We start from the raw sequence: 25,046 nt of genomic DNA, 5'->3' as shown, positions 1-25,046 counted from the left end.
TGATTGTCAAAAAAAAACCAAACAAAAAAAAGCAACTAATCTTCCCCATTTTTGCCCGTTGCTCTTCCGCAGATAAATTTATCAACAAAGTACTATAAAATGGGAAAATCTGTGTCGTATGGTTGCCTTTCTATGTAAAAGAATTGCTAAATTGTTCAAAGCTGTTTTGGTTGTACTCTGAATTCTCAAAAGTTCTTTTTGGAACATTTTAAAGTTTCATACCAATTAAAGCACATTACTGAGGGAAAAAATACTGTAAATTTGCAAGCCTTGAAATGAGTTTTTGTAATTCAAAAGCTATTTTCCAAGTTCAGTCTTAAGGGATATTTTAAGTTATTTTCCCATTTTACAACATGCCTCCAAAGGTTTGGGCTTTACTAGAAACTGTAAATAATCACACAGATGTGCTTAAGTATAGCCAAATCAAAACTAAGTAAGAGTGAAAACCTGAACTTAACTGCTGGAAATACAGTGGTCTAAACAAACAAACAACTCCAAACCAATGAACCAACCAAAAAATCAAAATCACCATCACCCCCTCCCCAAATAAAATTATTACCACCTAAAGAAAAGGAAAAAGTCTGCCATAATCAAAAGCACTTTGATGACATAACATGTGGTCTTTGCTTAAATATTCTGAAATCTCAGCCACTTTCTTAGGAAGAATTTGTCTTAACCTCTGTACTGCTCCAGGCCATTGCATTAAAGCTATTGCTTGAAAGACTTCAAGGAGGTCTTGAAGAAAAGTGCAAAGTAGATTCTCCTGCAGATGAAACAGCAATTACCATAGACTTTATCGAAAACATCTTAGAGTGGAAGAAAGGATGAAGGGATACTTCCCCAAATTCACAGATGTTAAAGATTTGGAGGTAACCATTATTTAGGTGCCCTTACAATGCCGGTGCTTATTGTTTTATCCATATTTTCATTTCTCCAGTCCATATGGCTACAGTTTTTCACGTGACCCATGAAGCTATCTTTATTTCTCAGTTCCAGTAATTTCTCATCTACTCAAAGTTCTGCTTTATTCTGAAAAATTCTGAATAATTTTAGGTTTTGCTGTGTAAAGTACTCCTATTATCATAATGGAAGCCACCCTTTTCTGATGCCATATTAATAAGGTGGTAAGAACCTCAGAAGTTGTTCCACACAACATAAGGCTGGCGTTATTCATCTAGTGCTTTACTGAGCGTGGCTTTCCAGGCCATGGCCCTTTTGCATTCATACTCATTGTTAATTTTTTTACTAATTCATTCCAGTGCACATGGAGGAACCACTGTCCATCTCTCATGTTTCTTCCAGAACACTGCTTCACATAGTCTGCATTCCATTCTGTATCCTTTTCCATAGCTTGAAAACTTGCACCCTTGTCACCCAGTGGTGACAGGCTCCCTCAGCCTTCACGTTGTCTGCTCTGCTACATTACAAATAAGGTAATTGTTAATGTAAATTTAACAGTTATTTGGCACCGATCTGCAGAGATTAATGGAATTCATACAAAAATAGGAAGGCATGCAAACTTTCTAGCCAGATATGTGACGCTGTTGGACCAGACTTGTACCATTTTTCATTTTCCACAAAAATGGAGGGGAAAAACACTGTGACTGTTGAATGTCTTAAGACATGAACAGTACACATACACATACGAATGAAAGACTAGCTCTGCCTTGCAGAGTGATCAGTCTCTAGCAGGATAAAGCTTGCTTTCAAAATTCCAGCCAGGGAGTTAAGGAAACTCAGTGTAAATGTAAAACCCTACCAGCTATTTTTGGATATATACACATAGCACATTTATGTCTGCTAGTACTGGCAGATACAAAACACAGCAGTGTAACAGCTAGGTGATCTGAACTTTGAATTATGGTAAGCAGTGGGCCAAAGTTTTAGGTTTTTATTCAAGACACTGGTCAGAGAAAGAAAATTGGTTGCAGTCCCAAGAGAAAATTTGTAAGTATCTGGGAATTTATGTTGAACATTTTAATGCAAGAGGAAACCCTATAAAAACTGTGAACACGCTTCTATTCTTGCTTACTAAGCTCCAGCTCCAAACAGCACATTACCCTTACCCACTGTAGAAGTCAAGACACTTGTTTGTGGGATAAGCATAGTATTTGTGGCTTACTGCAGACAGCTATCTAGGAGCACGGGTAATATTCTGACTGCTGTTCAGCAACTTTCAACTTGTAAGCTCATAGTGAGTTTTGCCTGCTTGATGAATGTAAAGACAAAGTGCAGCAATCTTCTGATCTTCTCAGAGCATTAGAATTTGTCTTCTAACACAGCATTTTCCCCTCATGCTTCAGTGTAGTCCTCAATGTAAACATTAAAAAATGGCTAGTAATAGCACTGATAGCATCAGCTATGTACATATGAGATTCTTTTATTCTCTATATTAAAACTGACACTGTCATGGAAAAGTACATAAATCTAAACAAAATACATCTTTACTTGAAAATAACTCCACCACTCTCAATATTTGTAAGCAATCCAGTTTTTAACAGTAAGAGTTCTCTAACACACAGTTGTAGAACTATACTCAGTAAAAGTATCTAAAAGTTTGTTTTATCTATCATTATCTATACTTGATGTTTTCTCAGCATCAAAATGGAAAAATATATTAAGGTGTCAAGTTTATCTGACTGAGCATCACAGCTAACACCCATAATACCCACCTCTAAATATCAGCTTAGTTTGTCCCACTGATAAAGGCTGATCTTCCTCCAGCACCACATTAACTGCTTTATTTACTTGATGACTTAAATCTCTCTGCCATCTTAGCACTAAAATTAAAAAAGGAAGGCAGATCAAATTTGGCATAATAGAAAACTATTTCAGTTTCTGTGGGATCACTTTGTAATGACCAAGTTCTTGATCCTGAGCTCAACATTATTGTCAATAGTTTGTCTTTGCTATCTTTTTTGACCTGTGAGTAAATATTTCTCATTAACATCTAATGAAAATCTACTCTCTTCAGTCTGCAGGCATTCACCTTTGTTCTGTCACTACAAGCTCTTGTGAACAGTCTCTCTTCACAGTCAAATAGATCATAGAATCAATTCAATATAGCAATATATTTCCTGCTCAGTAATAATCTTGAGCAGAAATTATTCCTCATTCACCTTTGCACCTGTGAATGCTACAGCATTTTACAGTTAATGGCACAACAATTAAAATAATGGTGGTGCAAAGGTATTTTAATTGCATCCTATCTTGCTGTTACTGCACAAATTAAAATAATGCTTCCCATATCTGGAAGTGGCAGCACTGTAACTGATTGTAACTGATCTAAGCAGGTCATCTGCTTTGTTTTATCTGACCATTTTTGGCTCAGCTTTGTAATGTGACAACTAACATGTACTTAACTCCGTGCTTTGGCTTAGCTCACCAGACCACAGAAGTATGTGGGGTACACTCCTCTCTGTACTGTGCTTGTGCCTGGCAAAGTACAACCAGGCAGTCTTAAAGCTGAGGCTTTGTGCAGAATTAAAGGTGGGATAAGGAACCAAAAGGTAGAACACTTAGATTTGAGGGAAACGGAACAGCTTCAAACTTAATGAGCTCACATTTAAAATACTTGAATAAATACAAGATTATTTAATTCATTAAAAAATCCAAACAAAATGAAACAAACCCAACCAACCAACAGAAAAACAAAACACAACAACAAAAAAAACATCACCAAGTACTGCGTTTTAACCTCAACAATTTCAGTGAAATCAGCCTGGAAGCTCATCGTTTAACCTGTCAAGCAGTTTCAGGATTGGATAACTTAACATCAAAGGAATAATTCTGTGATTTTCCAACACATCATGTTTCCTACCTGTTATATCCTAATCCTGACATTAAACTGCCTTGCCCCACAGTTCCAAAGCTGCAAGGCAGCAACACTGAGTCAATATATTGAAAATTGATCTGCAATCTCCTTTTTGTCAGTGGTAAAGTTTAAACATTGTCCTCTTCCATCAACATTTTTATTTCAAAGCTATGCCAAATGTTTGTTTGGCCTGTGTATATATATATATATAAATATATATGTATTTCAATCTCTGTCATGAGCTGTCATACAAAACAACCTGTAACTTTATTGGACATTACTGATAGATGTATTGCTGTGCTTACGCACTTCTTTTCTCAGAATGCCTTTTGTCATCTTAGAAATACGATAGTGTGTATTGGTTGGTAGAGGAGGACTAGTCTCTTTAATTGTTACACGTACTGGTTTAAGACCAAAAGAACCACAGAAAGGTTAGCAATTTGTACTGAATTATTTGTTTAAACTGAAAAAGAAAAATTGTAAATAGATGGTATACTAAAATACTGGTGGACATTTGACAGGATGGTGGAAAACATTCAGTGTTTGGAGAGATTATTCTTAGCTGTCTCGTATATATTTTGAAAATCATTAGTTATTAGCAAATTATTCCCATTCAAAAAAATGAAATTAAATGTCCAATAGTTAAAGCTGATCGCTTTTTTTACTGCTAGCCTTAGAAGTAACTTCTGGAGATTACTGTAAGGACATCCTTTAATTTATACTTGCTATTTCTTGAAATTATATTAATTCTTAAAGGTAATAAGAAAACTTGAAATATATCTTTTAAAAAACCCTTACTTTGAACATTGAATATCTATATTGAAAACCAGGTTTACAGTGATGTTTTGCAGATTTCTCTTTTTACTCTATTTTGAACCATATTTTCTCTCAAGGTTGCTGTTTCCTTGAGATTCTCCTTGGGGTTGCTGACCCCCAAGGTAATAAGGGTTCTCCCAAGGTTGCTGTTCCCTGGGAGTTTCCTCTGGGTTGCTGTTCCCAGAGGTAATAAGGTTTTCAGTCTTCTCTTTGCCCTAAGTGTTTCACACCAGAGGTAGAGACGACAAGCTGAGTCCGCCGGTGCACATTTCCAAGGTTGTTTATTCTTCATTATCTCAGTCCTTTTTCAGCTCTGCCAGGGCTCCCTGGCAGGGTACCTTATCTTAGTTCTTTCTCAGCTCTGCAAGGCATCCCCAGCAGAGCAGGACACGTGGCAGACTGGGCGGATCAGAGAGCCCCGCACCTTATGTACAGTACCCCTGACCCAACCACTGTCCGAGACATATTTTTAATTTACAAAATTTCACCAATACCTATTACCTATACTAACATGTCAGTTCTACTCTAAGCCAATCTCTAAAACCCAGCTCAGCACAAGATGGGGGACGAGAGCAAGAACAAGGAGGACAGGGGCCACTCCCCAATTCCTCCATCTTGTCTCTTCAGCCCCATATGCTAAGAACCCTAATTTCTATATTTATATTCTATAATAAACCATCTACTACTTATTTTAAATTCTTAGGATTTGTGATTCTTCCTGCATGTGAGTGTTCACTCCCATGGACAGGAATCAGAGTCAGTGTCCTCTTGGGATCTGTGTGGATCTAACTGACCCCCCTGTACAGATCCCAGACCCCCCTGTCTGGTCTCCAAACCCTCCAGGGTGGCCAGAGGGATGTTCTAGACTCCAACAATTTTCAAAAGAGCCATTCTTTTCTTAGTAGTCATAATTTGTATAAGGAAAACTATACGTTAATTATAATGAACATTAAAGAAAATTAGTACCTACATTTGAACTACACTGAAAAATCACAATAAACAATGACGTTAAGAAAGCAACCAGGAAGTTAGAAAGAAAAGGAATGTTGATTGAGGCTCTGGAAATGTTTTGTAACCTGAAAATAGAAATACAAATTTTACAACAAATTATTTTTGCAATTTTTTTGAGGACATCTAAAAATGTAGCAATCACCCCCATTTAAATTAGTCTTTAACCAGTAATAATGGGACAAGGACAGCCTACTTGTCTTTAAAGACTGCTTATTGGATTAAGAGAGATTCTGGTCCACTTAACAACAGTTCTGCAGCTCTTAAATATAAAATATCTGTTCTTTGATATAGAATCAGGGTGCTTTCTGTAGAAGCTGATCTGTGTAGAAAATGAACTCAAGTAGCAGCCTGGGAAAAGCTGAAATGAAATGCAAACCTTTAAAGAGAGTTTGGGGACGGTTTAAGAGTGCTGTACTTAAGCTGAGCAGCAGCTCTTGATAAGCTATTCTTTGTAACTTTAATTTTATGCTTTAATGAACATATAAAGTAATAACTTTTTAAAAGCCATGTATGCTCTGCTATTTCCTACTTCCCATGGAGCAAAATTCAACTCTATTTATTAGATAAATAAATAAACAAAAGGATAGGAAATATTTATTCCTTTGGGGAAAAATGTAAAGCTGAAACCTCCCAACCCCTACATCTAAACATTCACATTGTATTTTCTACAGCTTTTAGATATGTAATTAGGGTAAATTTTACTCCATAGCATAATTCATACTAAAACTTTCATCAGAACTGCTACACATCCCAGTGTACTATTTAACTGCCAAATCATCATCCTGCATACTAAACTGCATCTTGAGAAAAGAGTCATTTAACTGTCATTGGAAATATAATACATTGGAACAAGCAGCCAAAGTTGAGCAGATAAAACTGAAATATGCTGTCAGATGAGCAATAGATGGAGGAATTAGAAGCAGACAAGTAAGCAAATTACTGGCTTCAACTGCAGCAGTAGCAAATGCTAATTATACCTACCACATACTTTTTCTAGATGTGGAATTACATAGATGTATGTACATATACAGTCGAACATAAATGTTTCATTAATAATGACTTGATACACATTATCATAAATTATATATTAATAAACAGTATAAACAGTGTGGTTAGAGTATATTTCAAATAATAGTATATTACCAGTATTTGACTTATTAAACTGTACACAGCTCTCAGAGCAAATTCTTGTATCCTAGCATGTCATACTTTGTCTTCAATTTCTTGAAGATGAAGCTGTCATTTTAAATTTTGTGTCATCACTGGGACCTCACACTGATAGACTGCAAACAAGAAACTGATATTCATCTGAATGGAGAATATCTGGTTGGTTCTGCTTTTCAACATCTATGTTTGTAGACTTTGTATAGAAGTAACTCCACAAAGATTCTTGGGAAAGATGTTTTCACAAAAGCCTCAAAATATCTCATTGCCATTCCCTCTTAAGGCACAGAGATTCATATATCACATACTTCATGATAAAATTATTTGAAGATGTAGATGGACAGCCTTTTGGAGCTAGCTTTTCTGACTTAATATTGCACAGGTGACTCTTAAATGCAGTGAGTATCACCATAATAATCAGAAAACATTTCATGCATCTAAACATGTCTTCTTTTCAAAAGACTCCATAAACTAAGTTTCCAATTACTCTATAATAACAAAAAACATAAAATGAGTTGAAAGTCATTGTGGGTGAGAATAGGTAGGAAAAGAGTTGTCTTTCAGATTCATACCTTTATTTTACTTTCAGTAGGTAATTTTTAAGATAGAAGTGTCAGTTTTTTTTAAAAAAAAACTCTTACTTTTTAAATTAAAAGTCCTAAGTAAATATCCAGAGCTACCAATGAGACTGAAAAAAAAGTAAAAAAAAAAAAAAAAAAAAAAGTAAAAAAAAAACCCACCAAAATAAACCAACCCAAAAGGCCAACAAAACCAGCAACTAAAAAATCCCAGAAGCCTTTGTTATTATTTAGCCTGCTCTTCCAACCTGTGAAGGCAGCTGTTTTTTGTAGCTGCAGGTCTGTGTGGATCCTCTTGGAGTGGACAGTCAGTTCTTCCCTCCACAGAAGCACCCAGCATACCCCCTCATGTGTACTCCATCCAGCCTGGAAGCATTCCCTGGTCCCTGCAGGGCACTGTGCTCTCCTCCCGGCGATGCTGCTGCCCTTCTCTTGGCAGCTGACATCAGCACAAACTGCTGTCTCCTCACTGTGGTTCAGCAGTCATCAATGTGTTGCAGCAGCCCTCTTGTTAAAGAGTAGAAATGAGCCAAGACACAGACAACTTCTTAAACACAGCATGAAAAGGGTCCTGATTTAGTCCTCTTTGCAGCTCAGCCATCCTGACTCCAATTGTTCACTGACTCTGGCTGCAGCAAGCTCCTACTGCAGGTTTCCCTTGTAGCCTCTGACTGCTGGTTATTTCCTGCTAAACTATGACTGCAGGTATCAGTTTGCAGACTCTGACTGCAGGCTTTTACCCGGCTAGACTGTGACTGCAGGTTCCAACAACAGGCTCTAACTGCAGACCCAGACTGACCTCACAGCAGTGATTCTCTCTGCCCAGCATCCTTCTTCTTCGTGATCCTCACATTCATGGTCCTCCATGACAATTCCCTTCACCAGCTTACCCACTCCCTTTTATCACACTTATCTTTATTGGATATAACTGTGACTCATCAGGGGTGAGGCTGTGTTGGATAATTAAACAACTGTTATTTATCAGGGATGAAGTCACCTGTATTCTCTTCTCTGACATGAATGCATCCTCAAGTGCTTTTAATTCACCATCTTTGTAAATTTCAGTAAAGATGTCAGAGAATACCTTCTTTGCCCATATGTTCATACCCCTTGGACACTCCAACTTGAAGTCCAGCAGAGGACTGGTGAGAGACTGAAAGAAAAATGTAATCCTTAAATTAAAGCAAAGTATTTTCCTACTATGCATGTAGAAGTAATAATGTGTAGCTGGTGATTTAAAAAAAATTTTAAAAAAGTGACTGACCAGGCTATTGACTGTGAAGTTATGAAGCTGAAAACAGTTTTACTGAGGGAATAAACTCAATTTCATATGGTTTGCCTGGGCTGGTTTCATTTAGAACCCACTACAGCAAATTGAAATATTTCCCCAATAAAATTATTTCCTAACCTTCATAAATAATCTGCTTGTTAAAGTATGAAATTTGATTATTCCTGCTTTTTTAGATGTGCATGTGTCTAGCTAGCATGACAGAAACAGTCCTTCACAGTATTTAATTCAGCATTTGACCTTCCAAAGAAACTGTGCACAGATGTTCTATCTAATGTGTAGGATAATCCCATTCTTTTGTTTAAAATTTGCTACTTAATTTTTGCATGCTTCTATTTTTTATAAGACAATGTTATATGGTTATTTGTGGGAACAGCCAAAAAAGAGAAAAGGTTGATTAATAATCACTAAATACAAACCTAGAAGAAATAGTTCCTGTTTGAGAAAGAAGTTGTTCAATTAGGTGATTTTGTAGCTGGTTGGTTTGAGGTTTTTTTCAGATGGTGCCCATTGAAAGAAGCAGTAGGTTCCAGGGAAGAAAAAGAAAGTAGACTTACTGCCACTGTCAAAAAGGTCAGAAAGTATGTTTTGGAAACAAGAATGGAATCAAATCCCCAACTCTGGATTAACATTGAGACACAAGCTATCTCATGGTTTGATTTTCAGGGATTCAAGATTTCACTGATACCATCAAGCTCAACCATTTATTTTAGCATTATCCATCTCTTTAAAATTTCTATACATTTTCGTGTTCCCCTCCTTGCTCTCGTACCAAAATTTTGAGCATTCTGGCAAGTTGTGGGTTTGGCAGTTTTTTTGCCCTGAAAATGTGTGCTTTCTCAATCAGCTGTTTGTTTCTCCCTCTGGAGTTGTAGAGATAATCATTTGTGATTGCAACATGAAGATATCCACTATGAAAATGCCACTCAGCAAAACTTACAGGTACAAAGTGCATTTAATTAGCCTTCATTTTACATACAGATTTCATTATTCCATGAGCCAAAAGGCCTCAGTTATGGACAATTATTTTAATGTAGTAATAATGGATTCATAAAGGGGCTATTGAGGAAATTCTATTGGAGAAATGTCAGTTGTTATGAAGTGAACAAAAATATTACAGTCACTCTGAGCTGCTGTTCACCAGCTAAAGTTATTATATTTGTCAACATTTATAATGCTACATTAGTGCTACACTAACTCTGTCTTGCCCACTGGAATTATGCCGGTACAGCACATGAGCTAATCAAAGCAGGCTGCAGCTCTCCTTATTCACAATATAACTCATTGAAATGAATGGACATCTTACAGTCAGCTTGAGTATGGCAACAACTTTATGAAATGTCTTTTTCAAGGTCACACAAGAAATACATCTTTGTGCTAAAAACAGATTCCAGATGTCTGCTAAATATAATCAGCAGAGACATTTTTGTAGACACTGCTCCTATCAGCATAGCACTGGTAGAGATTTAGTATTCCTCACTCACATTTTCTGTTCAATCTTTCCCTTCCCCTCCTTCCCCATGACCTCATGACTTCACTATGGCACCAGCCAAGAGATTTGTACTTCCAAAACCTGTCAAAGCCTGTCCTTCGTGTGTTGTCAGATACAAGAGGTGCTGAACAGCACCATACATGATTCAACTTGGCCAGCTCTGGGAGCAGGGCTCTCATTCACCACAGAGCTCTCATGAAACAGAGCATGTTCTCTGTTTGCAGAGTGTTCACTGTCTCTATATCAGTGTCAGACCCCAAACCACACTAATCTGAAAATTAACAGAGTGAATGGATATTAAACATGAGTAGCAGTCATGGGAAATCACTAAAGGGTATTTGTAACTAAATGCAAGGGATTTATCATTCCTATTAGAGTTAATATCTGTTCTGTGGCTAAAAAACCAGGCACTAATGCTGATGCCTAAAACTAAGCTGCTCTCCCATTTCAGTACCATTCTAATAAAATCCAAATGAAGGGATTTAAATGGAAGCCGCCCACAGCGTCAATGACATGCTGCTGTTGCGTATCCCAGGATGTGCAGTAATGACTGAGCAGCAGTGCTGAGTGCATGAACAAAATCCAACCCCCTTTTTTTCAGTGCTTAACCACAGTCGAATTCCAGCCTTCTCCCTTGTACCACACATAGCTGGTTATGTGGAAGCCCTGTGCTACCAGAATATAAAAACACTCAACCATTCATATTAGGCCCCATAGGCCCTAGAGCATTTTATATGTAAATAAAATAAAACTTGGGTTTACATGTGTTTTAAGCCAAATCAATTAATTTATCACCTCAGAATGAGCTGGAATGATAGAAAATTCCCTTTATTTCAACAAGGACTTGCAATTTAGCACTTCCTAAGAAAGCAAATTGAAATGCACTTATGGTACTGAAAAGCAGTAATAAATTTATGAAATGCACACAATTACTTTTAGCTGTTAACATACTTAAAAAAGTAAACTGTAGATAGATAATCAACCAACTAGTATGACTGAAGACACATTACTTAATTTAAAAGGTGGGTCCAGAGGAATGACTACTTAAAATACAAAAACAGATGAGGCTGCAGAAATAAAGATATAGCAGTTAAAATGCATCTTTGAGCAAAGTCTGAAAGCACATACCTAATTCCAATTATATGACTATCCTTGTGGCTTCATCATACTACTGATATGCAAAAGTTTTTAGCAAGATCTTTAGCAGGGTTTAGCAAGGTTTCAAAAGGTGCTGGAAGAGTTACTTAGCTAAAACTCACTGAATGGTTTAGCAGAGTTTCGGTCACAGCTCTGTGAACATATGTTTGCTATTTTAATGAATACATTGTATTGCAAGTAAGAAGAGAAAAAGGAAGTCAGGAGAAACAAACAAAGAAAAGTTTAATATGCATTGAATTTTCACCCTGATATAAAATCCATACAAAATCATAGAGGATAATCCAAAATAGTTTATTTGTCATAACAAAAAGAGCAGGTTTTTTTCTTAAAAACATATTTACTTCTATCTCTGTGATACTTTATAACAGTAAATCGTTATGATCAAAGGAAGTGTACTGAAGTGTGACAAGTAATTTCAGTTTCCTAGATTAATAGAAACTCTCCAGTTTTATACAATGAAGTTATACCATTTATATACCTAAGTTACATACAAGAAAAAAAAAGTATGAATGGTATTTTGCTCATACCTCTGTACAAAGGTAAAGAAAAAGAGGAAAACAATTCACTTCATTGCACCACTTGCTGTATTTCTTGACTGTGTGACAACAGAAAAGGAAATGGGAAAATAGTATGTGATAAGGTTTTCTACTGAAATGTCTGATGTGCTAGGAAGTATCAAAGAAATAGTTGAAGCAGAGAGAAGGAAGCTTTTGGGGAGCTTTGGAAAAGTCTGAATCAAATATTTGAAAGTGCTTATAAAATTAGGTGGAGACATTACTTCCTCTCTCTACATATAATTGGCATAACATGCACAAATTTACTAAAGCCTATGTAAATTAAAGAAACCAGTGTTGTGAATTTTTATATCTCTGTGTTTATTTCTTCATTCTGTATTATTTAAAATTAATGTCCATATAAAGTGTATTTGGGTGGTCCTTTTACTGAGTGGCAGAAAGACACTACAGACAAACTTAATCATCAAGATGATTGTATATCCATTATATAAATAAATGTCAAATACACAGGTTGTCGCGGTGTGTGACTCTGCTGTCCCAGGGCACACAGCGGCCAGGGGTGCGACACCTTCCCCCTGGGGAGCTCTCACCTCCTCACCTAGGGACTCCGATGTTCTCGGCAGTGTCTATTTCGGAAGCAGAGATGGAGTGGAGGCGAGACGGGTCTTGGGGTGAACTGAAGAGGTTTATTAAGGAGGTAAGCAACTAAAAAGGCAAAACCCCAAGAAGCCCCGAGCAGGGCTCGGGCAGTGGGTTTTATACAACAAGCTTAGGGGAGGCGTAAAGGGAGCGGTAAAATTAAAGCAACCAATTAGGGTCTGTATCTAGGGTGTTGCATCAGTGGGTAAAACTAACAGAAACCAATCCAGGATGTGTGGGATGGGTTTACATAAGGCGGGAAAGATAATAGACAGATAACTGAAAGTCACATAACATAACAGGTGCACGCATAACTTAAAGCAACTGAAGGAGACAAAGGAATACTAATAAGGGGGGTAGGGATACACAGAACTGAATTGGGGGCACATAAAGCAGGATAATGGGGTACACAAAACTGAGTTATTACAACAAATATGAAATCATAATAAACTAAAAGTAATGCACCGCCACAACAGGTCAATGTTTGAGAACAGAGCCTTATGAGATGGATATTAGGATTTTTGATTATTTGAGTCACATTTGTTTTATGGAAGTGTATGAGTCTGAAAAATTCTAAAGACAAGGTTTCAGATTTTATTTTCATCAGAGATGATTGATTATAAAGAATATATAAAAAGAGAAAGGAGCAAATATTAGCAGCTGATATGAGGGGGAAAAGCCACTACTTGTAATTCAGAATTATTTTCCATACAAACATAAGCAACAGTTATTCTCTAAACGCAAAATACTATTTATTCCCTATTGTCCTATTTAGTAATTCAGTTTTTGGTGTATTAACATGAGCGCTTTTCTACTCTACTATTTGGCTTAGATCTGCCTCATCATATAGAAAATCTTTTATTTCTAGCTCTTGGTCAGAAAATTTGTCCCAAGTTACAGTGGAGATAAACTGTCATTTAACTTTGCCTGAATATCAGCTGAAATGTAAATTTTCAATATTTTCAGGAGTATGTTTCTTACTGTTCTTTAATTTCAGAGATATTCACTACTAAGCTTATTATACACATGGTCCTGAAATCCAGAAGTACCTGGAACATAGCTTACCACAGCTAAAATCTTGCAATTCTTAACATGTACTTATTTGTCCATGCATTAAAAATGCCAGAGCCTCCATGAGACTTATTTTGTAATTCAACATGATGAAGAGGTGCATGAGGATGAAGATTACTCAAGGACAGCAGCAGGGACACAGTTAGCATTCTTTATTTACACATTTCCTCTAAAGAAGTGAAGTGTCAAGAGAAGAAAGATGAAGAAAATGTTAACTTCTGCTTTTCCTTCAATTTAGTGGAAACAGTCAGCAAGTTTAAAGTAAGTGATGGATACTCCTTTCAAGACCTCCAGGGCTACTTTGCTGTCCAGCGATTATATGAAAGAAAATGCATACCTTTGTCAAATCCAACTTCCAGTTTCCTTTGATGGACACTTCTAAGTCTTGGGAACATTAAGGGAAACCCGTAAATCTCAGTATTGAAAATACAAGTGAAAGATCATACAAGTGAACTGTAGCGTAATATTCTTTTCGTTTGATTTTTTAAAATCTAACTGTATTAACATCAATGGAATTATCTCCAGTATTCACAGTCAAATTTCTTAGAAAGCAATGAATTTATTAATACCGCTACACTGACTTGTTTCCATCTGAAAATACACTAACTTTCTAAAAAAGGGAATTGTCTACAATTTTTAAAGTTTAAATGTTTAGCATATTGGGTACATTTAATAATACATTGTCCAGTAGAATAATATGCAGAATACATTCAGTTTTTCTCTTTCAGAATTTAAAAATACTCAAAATATTCAGCAAGTCATAATAATTATTACTCCAAAATTACTGAAGTTACACATAAGGACATATATCTGGATGTATGTTCCAGATGGTGGAGCAGTGATTCAGAAAGAGTTAGCAGGTCATCCTGAACAACCATCTCTACATGGCCTTTGTGTACAGTGTTCCAGTAAAATGGCCTGCTTGATGCATTTCTTGGGTAAATAAAATGGGGAACATCCATTTGAAATTGGAAAGCTATCCTTCCTTTACTGGTAGTATTGTGAGCATTTCTTGCTATGAAAATACTCCAGATTTGAAGATCACATTTCACAAAAGATAGCTGTACACTGGAAAAACCTCAAAGGTACCACACAAAGCAATTAAAGGAAGAAAAATAAGCACTTATCCGTTTCAAACAATTTGGCTTATCAAATGGAATTGGAAAAGCTTTAAAACATTGAAAACCTCTATAACTTACAGCATGGATATTTATAAAGCTACCCAATAAGGCAACTATTTCCAAATTTACAAAGAAAATGTAAAATGCAGTGGTTGTTACACTCAGTATAATACAGTCTAAAAATAATATATCAGCAAAAGCAGTTAAAAAACTTGAACTGATGTGGTATCTTATCTTCTTACCATAATGTTTAGTAATACATAGTGGCATACTTTTTAGGATGCTTTGCAAATATGCAGTTTTCCAGGTTTGGGAAAAAAAAAGATGACCTATTTACTGTTATTACTGAGTGGGATAGAATTGTGTGTTCTGTTAATTCTAGGTCCCACCCATAGAAAAACTATCCACAATTTTATTTAAGGTGGACAAGTATAAGGGGGAATTGCTTACAATGCTCTCAGTATAAAGTACTACACTGGCTTCTCTTGAATGCAGTGTCTTTGGATACAATCTTTCCTAAATTCTGCAAGAATTTTTGGTTGTTTTTACCTATGAAACAAAGGTGGTTGAATGTTTTCTTTCTTATTTTCTATTCTTCCCTCTTTCCTCTTTTTTTTTTTTTTAATATAGACTGAGAATACCATATTGAGGAGAACAGGCTTTGATGAAAATTATAAAGCCACTTAAATATTTCTTAGATACTTTTCTTATAGGAATATCAACATATTTCATGAAATGTTCAGAAGGTATTTTCTTTCCTTAGTAAGGAGTCTACATAATTTTTTTTTTTCATTTTGGATGAGGATTGACAAAATAAGACCTCTTGAGTTAATTTCAAAAATTAATTTCCTAAGACTCCTATAATCTAAGACTACTGGCAGGACTTAGATTTTGCTCTTTTCCTTCTGTAGCCACAGAATTTAACATCCTGAAGATTCAGATGGTTTTGTCTACCTACAGCTTTAAGCAGGACTTATGCACTCTGATTTCACAGTTCAGAGGACTAGAAAAACTGACCTCATTTGGCCTTAAATACTTGGAAATTAATCACAGTTTCTCATTTATATATATAAACATTAATAGGCACGATTCAAAGGAGCAAAACCATGTCAGGTCCAACCTTGTGCTTCTTAAGAGGTCACTGAATTTCAAAGACTCTAAACGTCAGCTTAAATATGCACAGTATTCCCTAGGAGATAGGATTGCAATGGCCATGTGCTCTTCAACCACATTTCCCCTTTTCCTTTGCCTTTTCTTTATGTGTTGCCAGGAAAGAGGGGTAGAAGAGAATGTAAGCTGAAATGCCTATTCCTGCAGATTTCTTCTAATAAATTAAATTAACTTTTAAAATTGAAATTTACTGAAAGCCTTGGCTTTTGAAATCTAAAGATCACAAGAAGATTTGAAAGTCTAGTTCTCATTGTACAAAAGAACTGTGATTATTTCTTGTCCCAAAATAACCCGGGTGCTTATGGAAAGACTTGGAATGAATTCTCCATTTTTTAATTTCCAGTTCATTAATTCATTAGAGTTGTACAATACTTAAAGCTTATCGTACCAGAAATGCCTTAGGTAGTTAATCTGTAATTTTATAGCACATGTAAATAATCCCAAAACAGATTTAAAATTTCTGCCTATTTCTTAGTTGAAAGAAATTAGATCAGATCTTTTCTGTTTGTTACAAGACTGAAGTCTGAATTGTTTGCATCCTAATCCCACTAATTATCTTACTATTAAGGTGGAATTGTTATTGTTCTGTCTGACATTCAGTAGCAAAAATAGAAATAACATTTTTATTACGTAAATATAATGCTATGCTTGCTTTTTTAACATGGCAGTTTAATTAGCTTCCTTATAGTTTCAGCAACTAATCCCTTCAGCACTTGCAAAGATGAATTTTAATCTTATTTGTATTCTTTCTTATACATGTACACACATACACATTCACATAAATAAGTATAAATGTATTTGAACATAAATAAAATATTTTAATAACCATATTAATATAATTTCAATCATTTTAGCTTTAAAAAATTATGTTCCTGTGTCTTCCTGACAGCTATCCAGCTATCCTAAGCTATCCAGGATGTTTCAGACTTCATTATTAGGAACTCAGTCATTAGGGATTTTGAAGATGTTTTTCTTTTTATGAATCATTTTCCATTTAACAACTTATTACAGATGAATTAGATCTTCAGTTCTATTTTTAAGCTAGTTAATTATTAATATTGACAAAAGGAATATTAAATATTTCTTACAGTAATTTAAGTAGAAGTTATTTACAAGTTTAATTTATTTCATCACTTGTAGGTTGAACTTGATAAGCTAAAATGCACTTCCTGCAAGCTGCAATGTCATTATAGGTGTAAAACTGAGACCTTTATTTAACTGCATAGTCGGTATCCAATCATTTAACATTGCCTATTAATACAGAAGTGATTGCAGTGTCAAGCTTTACAGTTCTTTATTTGAAGCACAATTGCTTTTAGCAAAAAGCATCTGCCCTCTTCTCTGCTGATTCTTTCATATGCTCAAAAAAGGCAGGGGCTGAAGCTGAGAGCCCCTTTACTTCCAGCAGGTGCTGGGGGAGCCATCCTCACCAGGAGGAGAATTCTGCCAATGGAACCTTAATTTGTGTGGGTGGATGCTCTTCCACTTTCATTCATCAACAGTTTCAAAAATTTTCCAGAAATCTTAGGCTAACACTGCTCTGTTTACAAATTAAGTTATCCAAAGATTATTTATCTTTACTGAACATAGTGTTTTGTAGGATATCGTTGTGCTATAGCACAAAGTGAACTTGAAACTAATCACAAGTCAGAGGTTGGTCACATCAGCATTAGATGACTTATGCTGCTTTGCTAGCAAAAACTTGTGCCGAACAGTGGCAACATCATATGTATCTGGGGTAATGGATATGCTTGGAAAAAAGTGCTTTTGTTCTAAAAACACATTTTTGCATTGCCCTACATTCATGTAAGCATTAAAACTCATCATGGGTGAAAGGTGATATTGCTTGGAATAGGATTTTTGCTCACGTTCACAGGAGCAATCACTGGCCATCAGATGAACCCCATCAGTAAATTGTTCAGGGGAATCAATAATATCAATGCAGAGGCAGCAATCAGTTCTGGGCTGAATCCACAAACTAAAGATTCTCTACTCTGGGGCAAATCAACAAAAGCCTTGGAGATTAAACAAACACCCTCAGGGTACAGCAGCTAGATGCATCACTATAATGTGAGTGGTCACTCCAGGAACAGCATGACTCCTCTGCAAGGGAATCAATGCCTTCACTGAGGCAACAATGGCACCTGAATTAAATTTAGGAACTGCATCCCTGATAATGAACTTTCAGTACATATCTATTATTTCAAATATCAAGTTCAAATTTCTCTAAGTGTTTGTTAGACAGGAAGAGATTATTACAAGGAATTACAAGTCCAAAGAATAGATTTTACAAAACAATATTAAAAGGATCATAGACTTATGACTTAAGTTAGGTGACATTGATCATTGGGATCACTTGTATTTTATACAAGTGATAAAATGCAAGCCAGCAAGTTTTTTCTAAATTTTGTTGCTTTAGACAACTAGTGAAATAAAGTGTTCAGTCAGTAAATCAATATATTACAGAGTTTTTTACATTTTTTAATGTAATGAAAAAGGTGGAAATCCAGACTGTATGTTTTATTTAGGATTAGGTCAATGTCATATTTTACAATCATTGCCTATGATTGAATAGCACAACATTTTATAAAAGAGAAGTTTCCTTCTTGTGAAAATTATTTTCTGTTTTCAGAACTATTTTTCAAGTCTCCAGTAGCAAATAACTGACTGAAAGAAATACATACTTTTAATTATTAAGTGGTCTAGTTTTTTTTAATTTTTGATTCTAAAAAAAGGCAAAAAAGTTATTTACAGATAAAGAGACTCACAGGATGTATCTGCTTTAAGATTTTACTTTTGATAAGGAGTCTATTTTGAAATAGATCCTGTTTATTCTCATTTACCACAAGGTATTGCATGGTGGAACTGACTCACGGCCCAGGTTTCTAGCAGTGCAATAAGCAAGAAGATGTGCATTATATTTTCCAATTAATATTCTCCAATTGCTAATGGATTCTCATTTTATGGGATCAGCTTTTACAGGGTCAAGACAAACCCTTTAGCAAATCTATTGGCTGGGTTGGGGCACTTGGCACAAACAGTCTGCACGGCAGATTTGTTCTTCCTGTGCCTGGGCAGTGGTTGTTGAGAATCAAGGTCAAGGCATTAATGAAACTGAATGTGAGAGGAGGACTTAATGGCTGGATAACTTCCACACTTTATTCAATGATTCCGTCACCACACGGCCAGAGGTTGGAAATGAATTTTTTCTTTTTTTTTTTTTAACATAAGATTTTTATTCTTCTGTTCCCCTGGGGGTCTGTTCTTACAAGTTTATCTCCCATCAAATCAAACAGGTATGGAACCAAAGGTACTACAGTCCCACTGAGGATTTCTCTGAATTGATGGATCAAATTCTGATACGTTGTTCTTTATGACTGAATTCTTGCCACTTCAGCTGAAACAAAAAATTTCCTAGGGGAGACCTGAAATCTAAAAAGAGAAAACCCTGCTGTTTAATAGCCCTAATGTCTACCCAGCATCACCAGCTTCCCTCTTCTTTTTATGATAGTCCTCATGGTAAAAGTCTTTCTCTTTTCATCTTATTGTCTTTCATTGAAGTCAGTACAAATCTTCCTCATTCCATGGGAACCACTGTAATTTTCAGTGAACACTGAATTTCCATGGAACACCACTGAAGTGGTGTTTTCAGAAGTGTTTTGACACTTTTTATTAAATCATGAAAAGAAAAATTAACAAAGGAGATTGAATGTCATTGGCTGCATTTCCAGAGCATTGAAAGTGGACAAATATCTAAAATTATAATTTGAAATGCTTAAAATTGGGTAGAGTACTAAAGAAGCAGAAGAATGAGTAGGGAAGAAAACATTACCTAAAATAAAATACCAGATAATCTGGAAATGAGAAGCATCCCGTGAACCAATACAGGTATTACTAAATAATACCCATTTCCCATGCAAAAAGCAAATACCATTTGAACTGAAACCTTGTGATATGGTCATTCACATGCATTTGCTTAAATCCAGCTTTGACAATAGGAGCTAGCAGTATCAGAAACTGTGCATTTCACTCAGGAGGAAACTGCATACCTTTGAAGATCTGTACCAACACCAGCCTGTGTAAAGACTGCAACATTGCTTATACTCTCCAAGGGGGAATTACATAAATTAGAAGCAGTAATTTATGTGTTCTGAGACTACTTATGGAAAAGGATATCTGAAGTAGCTTTTAGAAGTAATATAAAAGTAAATACAGATTTTGATTTGTATCTGGAATGTTTATCTGATACCTTTAATGAAGTCCAAGGATGGAAAGTTCAAAATAAAATTTCTCACCTACCCCATTTGAGCAGTGCTCTACATTATCTAGTGTTCCATCTCAGCAAGAGTTTTTTCAGTGTTTTGAGATAAAAAAAAAAATAGGTCACACACAGTCATTCATGTACTACCTGCTATGAAAGATGTGAAATACACCTGATTGAATTGCATTTGACCTTTATACTGGGTCTGAGTATAGAATTCTAATGCAATCATAAAGGCTGTACAAACTAAGCCATTTGTTGGTTCTGAATCTGTTCAGTGATATTGGAAGGACAGTAATAGCAGGACTTTCTAAACCCTGCTCACTTCTATTTTTCTCTCACTGTATTTTTGTGTCTAACAATTATAGTTTTGATTTAAAATTTTACTTAATTATAAATTCATATACTGTTTAGTTTTATATTTCATTGAGAAAAAGTAAAAAACATATGTTGAACTTAAGTAACAAATTGCCAAAGTGATACATAATTAACATCATCATTTTAATCCTCTGAATAAGATCATCTAGTCATGCAACTCTTGTCTTTTACCCATTAAGCTTTAGAAAATCTATAGTTTTATACCATCTCTTTCAAAACATTAAAAACAATTCTGTCTTTCCAAAAGGCTTTCTGAGAATATCTCTGAAAATATCTCCTGTTTTAGTCAAAAGTCAAAATCTTTCATGGATTTTCAAGTTATGAAAAAATACATGCTCTAAGATAGCCAGGAAGGGGACAGAAGGCAAGGGGCAAAAAATCAGCAACATAAATAAATCAGTCTTCAGTTTTCTAGTGTCTGCTTGAATATTCCAGTTTGTAATTTTGATCTTAAAGTCATTTTCCATTGAAAAAATGTAGGCATTGTGGTATGGCTATGTTGTACGTGAGACACGTAATCCTAAATTTTAAAATATTTTATTATGGTTTTTTTTCACTTTCTCTGATAAAAAGAAAGGAAGAGATTACTCATAATTATAACAGAATTTTAAAACTCCTAATTCTTTTTATGGAGAATTATTGGAACTGCTGTCAGAGATGCACTGTTGATGTTGTATTCAATAATATCCTAGAGTGAACTGGTCCATTTACCCGTAACTTTGGTAAACAGAGTGTCCATTATTATTTCTTGTTGTTTACAATATTATGACTAAGGAAAAATCAGAAATATTTTTCTTCTTACTTACTCTGCCTTCCTTTCTTAACACCAAATTTTTTTCTTACTTGAATGATTCCCCTTAATTTACATGTTAACTCACATTAAAAAAGAAGGAAAAAAAAGGTGACATGGGTGCCTTCATGGGACCTCACTGAAAAGCTATGCTTAAAACACAGTGGTGGTCAAAGCAAACATTATTATAGCTTGAATGAAGAAAGAATGGCTTCAGAATAATAAAAAGAACATTACCATGATATTTCATAATTAGATTGTAAACTGTAACCCATAGCGCTGTTTTAAGCCTGGCTCCAGTGAAAAAATTGCAAACACATCTTCTGATTCCAAGAGGGGAAGGATTCCATTCAGGGTGGTCTCTGGGCAGTTTCAGCCAGGAGAGAGCCTTTCCTCCTTGCCTCATGAGTGGTGCATCAGTGTAAGGCCAGAATGCTCATCAGACCTCAGCAAGGTGAATGAAAGCATACATGGGGGCGACTGTATTTTTCTACACTATTAGGCTACCTTTTCCCAATCTTTATATTCGATAAAGCTATATATTAAAAAAAAATAGTGGTAACATATGTTCAAACAGAATAGTTTTTCTCTGACCTATATGCGTGCCTTTCCTAAAACAGGGTTCCTTTATTTAAAACCTGCTCACTGTAGCACTGGTTATAGCCTTGTATCAAAATTTATGAAATAGGTTTATGATCCTCTAGAATTCATGTGGTTTGACTTTACATTTTGGCGGGGAAGCTGAGGAAATCAAAACAAAAGCAATGACCTTTCTGCTTTCCATATTTCAGTATGATGAATATTTTCAAGCGTGTCTTATGGAACAGATGCAAAAAAGTAGCTTAAATAAATTGTGCTGGCATCGGTGTAGTATAATCATCTGAAACTGTCACATTAATGGTTCCAGCTTATCCTGCAAAAGCAAAATGTGATAAAAATAACCAGAACATGCAAATACTTACTGGGACAGTAATTCAGTGGAATGGAAATGATTGTTTGAATACTTCACTTACACAGCATATCAGCTAGTATTGGCACTAAAAAAGATAGTAAAACACTAAGGTTTGACAAAGAGAGGTTTCATAATTCCTTCAAAATAATGTCAGTTCCTCATAGGAGACAATCTTCTCTATAATCAGCACTAGCACAGACTGACTCGTAGAATCAATTAACCACCAAAATCCCCAAACTTCCCCAAGTTTTTGATATAAATATACTCATCACAAAATGCTTATAGAAATGAACAGAGTTACAATTGATTGCTGTCAGTGTCTCCTATTTAATTTCTGAAGAATCTTTTTCACCTTATGCATTGTTCCACTTGGATTACACCATGTAAATTAAAGAAATTTGGGCTTACTTTTAATAAAGTTAATTTAAAGGGGATCAATATAATTGTGAGAAGTGCAACCAAAAGATATAATGCAGTTTTTGTTTATATTTCTTCCTTGCCTCAAGAAATATGACTCACGTCTAGCTTCTAAATAGACGGAGGAACATTATAAAGATAATTTTCTATTAATCATGATAATAAATGAAAAGAAAAATTTACTGCTCATCACACAATTCTAATTATAGAAAATTAAAATGAGAGGGAAAAGATCTTATTGGCTGTGTTACCAATTATTTATATGTCTAATTAAAAGCTCAGCATTTTACTCACTGCAACTATATGATTCACTATCCTTGTCTTCAAATACCACCTACTGCTTTGTCCTTCCTTAGCGTTAGAGGCTGCAAAAGATGGTTTTGTAAAAATAGTTGGATATATACATATTTGTATTTCCATTAGTTAAAAAATAAATCTTTTCATACCTGCAGTGTACAATTATCATCACAAACCCAGCATATACTTTTCTTCCTTATGCTACAGAAACTGCATGAGGTAAGGTTCCTCACCCTTTTCTCCACAGCTGGCTAATAGCTGTGGGTTTTCAGAAGGAAAAACAATACCTGAACTTCTCCTTTTTACCTTAAGAGTGGCATTTTTAATTTTTGCAGGAAAATATATTCTTTGCTAAACAAAATGCAGTTAAACTAAAAAAAATTACAAATATTAAAATGCTGGTAGGATAATACATGTCGTGCTATTATCTTGTCAGAGGCTTAAACATGCAATGAAAGAGAAATTTTAATCAGAAAATTGCACCCTTTTTCAAAAGAAATGTCATGGAGTAGGAGTTCATAAATGCACATTCAGCTGATGTTTTATAGTGAATTCAGATACAAGTAGTTGCAAAGACTGCATTATCACATTACCCACTTCTACCTGTTTAAATATTTTGAGGGAAAAGTAATACCTGCTACTATTAAGAAAGCAGCAAATGAAAGGGCAAAATGTTCCCATTTCTTGTGGAGCTGACTGACCCTTGTTCTCCAAGAGAACAGTTTGTTAATAGAAAAATAAACAACAGATGGCCTGGAGGGAACTTTTTTTTTCCTTTTAATGGGTTTTTACTTAACAGACATCCATGGCTTAAAGTAGGTCATTGTTAGCTGAGAAGAGAGAACTACAATAGGTCTTAGCAGTTTAGATTAAGTGGTGAGAAAGGCCACTAGTATGCCAGGATTGCTTGTGTGTCTGGGGAAAAGCTAATTTTTAAGTAAAATATCGGAGTTTAAATTCTTTGTTTTAGCAGAAATTACACCCATTCTATTCTACATGTTTTGGTGGCTGATAAATAGAACATATTGTCTTGTTGTTTTTCAGTTTTTGTTGCTGTTGGGGGTGGGGGTGGGTCTGGCCTCTAGGACAGAGGCAAATGTAGTAATCATCTAGTACCCAAATTCAGATAATGAATGCAACCTACTGTCATAAGTTTTTTCCATCCTTTGTCTGTATACCTTAATATACTGCTTGCCTATATCTTAGGGTTTCCATTTTACAAAGAGAACGTGGTTTTTTAAGAGATAAAGCCATGACATTAAGATTTGGGGTAGGTTGGAAGACATGAACAGGGAACTGGAGTGAAATACTGTGAATATAACTTGTACAGCACAGGACCACATTCAAGATAGCTTCAAATGCTTTTCTCAGTGTGGATGGACCAGGAATGAATAAAAACCTCCAGAATATTTTCCAGCACATAACGCTTCAATAATATTTCATACTTCAAACTAAATACTAGAGGTTTCTGATGCAGAAAAAATATAGGAAAACTTGCATCAAAACTCAGAACACAATGGCAGCGGGTAGAGACTGCTACACATTGGGGTGGTTTACCTTTGATGATAACTACAATTAATCAAAGAAGAGGTAATAAGCTGATTTGCTGAAGGAATCTTTTTCTGTTTCTACTTTCTCTTCTTATCTCTTCAAAGTTTCATTGGCAGAAAAGTATAAGAATGTAGTCATTGGAAAAGAAAAGAAAAGGTGAAAAAATCAGAACAAGTGAATAAGAATACATTAAGTAAATTCGACATCTATGCATTTTTTAAGCAATAGCCCTGGGGTGTACTACTGAGGTGTAATGAGTTACACCTCAGTAGTATTTAATATAACTGTGTACATACAACAAAGGGAATTTTTTTTGCTGTATTGATTTTATTGAAGAAGAGACATCCCTGTTTCTGAAAATCATAAATAATCACTATAATTTACAGAATTTTCCTAGAATTTTATAGGCAAGCACAAGAAAAGCATAATTTAAAATTTGTGAAGAGCTATTCTCCTATGAGTTATAATAAAAATTATCACTACAATAATACATAAAGCTACTTAACCAATGCCATATAATGAATTTAACATAAAACTAAGCTGAAATGTGCACAGTGAGAAAA

General features: G+C 35.2%; 1 protein-coding gene across 1 annotated transcript in view; it reads right to left on the bottom strand.

Annotated features, from left to right (window-relative positions):
• LOC134552497 (transcription initiation factor TFIID subunit 4-like) overlaps nucleotides 1-25,046 on the bottom strand; it is a 464,313-nt gene that overhangs the window by 399,403 nt on the left and 39,864 nt on the right. The gene's annotated exons all lie outside the window — the stretch shown is intronic.

The sequence above is a fragment of the Prinia subflava genome, chromosome 7, assembly GCF_021018805.1.
Source record: "Prinia subflava isolate CZ2003 ecotype Zambia chromosome 7, Cam_Psub_1.2, whole genome shotgun sequence".
Taxonomy (NCBI): domain Eukaryota; kingdom Metazoa; phylum Chordata; class Aves; order Passeriformes; family Cisticolidae; genus Prinia; species Prinia subflava.
The sequence above is the reverse complement of the archived record's forward strand: the minus strand, read 5'-3'. Positions and strand labels throughout refer to the sequence as shown.